The following is a 2500-nucleotide window of genomic DNA, read 5'->3' as shown; positions in this document are numbered from 1 at the left end:
ACGTTGTGCCTTAACCTAACCCACGTTGTGCCTTAACCTAACCCACGTTGTGCCTTAACCTAACCCACGTTGTGCCTTAACCTAACCCACGTTGTGCCTTAACCTAACCCACGTTGTGCCTTAACCTAACCCACGTTGTGCCTTAACCTAACCCACGTTGTGCCTTAACCTAACCCACGTTGTGCCTTAACCTAACCCACGTTGTGCCTTAACCTGCTCTGTAATTGGCATATGACACGTTACATTAATCTAGTGTTGTCTAACCACAACCCTCTGAATATAGTTCGCTACTCGCACCGCCCACCCTCTTGTGTGTCGTTTCATGTTGAACACTTCGCAAGTGTTGCTTACTTTTTACATGCTCCCGCTGTACACTGTAATGTGGACAACTGCAGGATGTACATCGCCCCCCCCCCTCCACCCTGCCTTCGCACGCTGGTCGTTCAGGTGCTTGCGTGTTCAATGCCCTTCGCAGCTGTTCACTGGCATTCGCATGTCGAAGCGCTCAGTCTACGTCGTGGTACGGCCTGTGTCCACTGTCCGCTGATATCGTAAGCTTAATCCTCACATTGTACTGCACATAGGTCCGTATGTACTGAATGATACGCTGTGGCACATGTGTGACCGTACGACTGCGCCCAACAACAGCGAACCATACGGTCCAAATGTTGTGCACTCAGCCACGTGCCGTCTCCCCATAACAGCTACATTGCAGTGTGGTACGCCATAGAGACGTGTGGGAGTAACGGACGCCCTGGATGGCGATCAGCATGAGCCGTCTGTTGATGTAGTGGCGCGTGTATTCAAACGTAGTCGTCTCTTCTCACACAGTGTGATAGCATGGTGCACCGCGTTCCACATCTGCGACATGGTACAGATGCTGGTTGACAGTCGGTCTCGTAATGGACATCGCATACGTAGGGGGCCACCTCCCACGTGTTCTCTAGTCGTGCACATTTTGTTGCGTGTATGTGGGCAGACGTAGTGTGTCGTGACACCTAACAGACAGGTATGCAATAATCGTTGCATTTGCAAACTGGGATGGACGTCTACGTTTGCTGGTGACGTGACGCAACGCAAATGAACAACTGGTAAACCCATTGTGGTGCGGTTGTTGTTGCTGGAGGTAAATCAGTAAGGGCAAATCTGTGTGTGAAGCGATACGCGGCGGTGGCTGGGTGGGACCGTCCCCGGCCGGTGAGGGGGGGCCGCCCGGCGTGCTGGCCGCGCGGTGCGTGGGCGCACGCGCTACAGCCGGCTGGTGGGGGCGCCCAGTGGCAGGCGCGCCGGCCGACGGACGCGGCAGGCGGCGCAGCTGCGCGCCGGGGCACCCTGCGCGCGGCGCCGGGCGGCCAAAGTGGGTCCTCGCGGGCCCGGTGCGAAGCGCGGTGGACATCTGCAGTGTGCTGGTCCGACTGAGGACTGTGTGCGTTGAGGATGCGCCGCCGCCCGGCACTCGGCGCCGCGACGCCGTCTGCTGCTCGGTCGCCCCAGCGGTTCTCGCTGGTGGTTTGTATCGCAGTTGTGCAGACGTGTTGGCACGTGCGCTGTGCTGGGAGAGTTCGCTTCGGCACCCACGTGGGGCCTTTGCCCTTCTGTGGCGCTGGCGTTGGAGCTGCCGGTCACCGTAGGTGGCGCGTGTTGTCTCCCGCCGGCAATGCCACGACAGCACGCTCCCGGGCCTCTGTCGGCAGCGGCAAGCTCAGTTGGGAGCACGGGTGGTCGCACCTAAAGCGTCTACTCGCCTAACTCCGGGCGATTGCGCCTCTCTCGAACCCGACCAAGTACTTAGGACGGCGCTGCGCGCCGCCGGGACCTGAGAGGGTTTCGAGGTGTATTGTGCAGGGGAGCTCAGCCTCCTCCTGTTTGCAGAATAATTGAGCGGACGCTTGCGTGTTCGCGCGGGCCCCTGGGACACACTCCCGGGCGGCCGGCTGCTCAGCTCTAGTTGACGCAGCTCCCTGGTTGATCCTGCCAGTAGTCATATGCTTGTCTCAAAGATTAAGCCATGCATGTCTCAGTACAAGCCGCATTAAGGTGAAACCGCGAATGGCTCATTAAATCAGTTATGGTTCCTTAGATCGTACCCACGTTACTTGGATAACTGTGGTAATTCTAGAGCTAATACATGCAAACAGAGTCCCGACCAGAGATGGAAGGGACGCTTTTATTAGATCAAAACCAATCGGTCGGCTCGTCCGGTCCGTTTGCCTTGGTGACTCTGAATAACTTTGGGCTGATCGCACGGTCCTCGTACCGGCGACGCATCTTTCAAATGTCTGCCTTATCAACTGTCGATGGTAGGTTCTGCGCCTACCATGGTTGTAACGGGTAACGGGGAATCAGGGTTCGATTCCGGAGAGGGAGCCTGAGAAACGGCTACCACATCCAAGGAAGGCAGCAGGCGCGCAAATTACCCACTCCCGGCACGGGGAGGTAGTGACGAAAAATAACGATACGGGACTCATCCGAGGCCCCGTAATCGGAATGAGTACACTTT

General features: G+C 57.2%; 1 non-coding gene across 1 annotated transcript in view; it reads left to right on the top strand.

Moving 5' to 3' along the window:
• The first annotated feature begins 1958 nt into the window (after positions 1-1958).
• LOC126130237 (small subunit ribosomal RNA) overlaps positions 1959-2500 on the top strand; it is a 1909-nt gene continuing 1367 nt past the window's right edge. Inside the window, exon 1 of the ribosomal RNA XR_007527409.1 lies at positions 1959-2500. This exon is cut by the window's right edge and continues 1367 nt beyond it. This is a non-coding gene — a ribosomal RNA (small subunit ribosomal RNA).

This window comes from Schistocerca cancellata, unplaced genomic scaffold (genome assembly GCF_023864275.1).
Source record: "Schistocerca cancellata isolate TAMUIC-IGC-003103 unplaced genomic scaffold, iqSchCanc2.1 HiC_scaffold_553, whole genome shotgun sequence".
Classification (NCBI taxonomy): Eukaryota; Metazoa; Arthropoda; class Insecta; order Orthoptera; family Acrididae; genus Schistocerca; species Schistocerca cancellata.
This window is presented reverse-complemented; position numbering and strand designations above follow the sequence as displayed.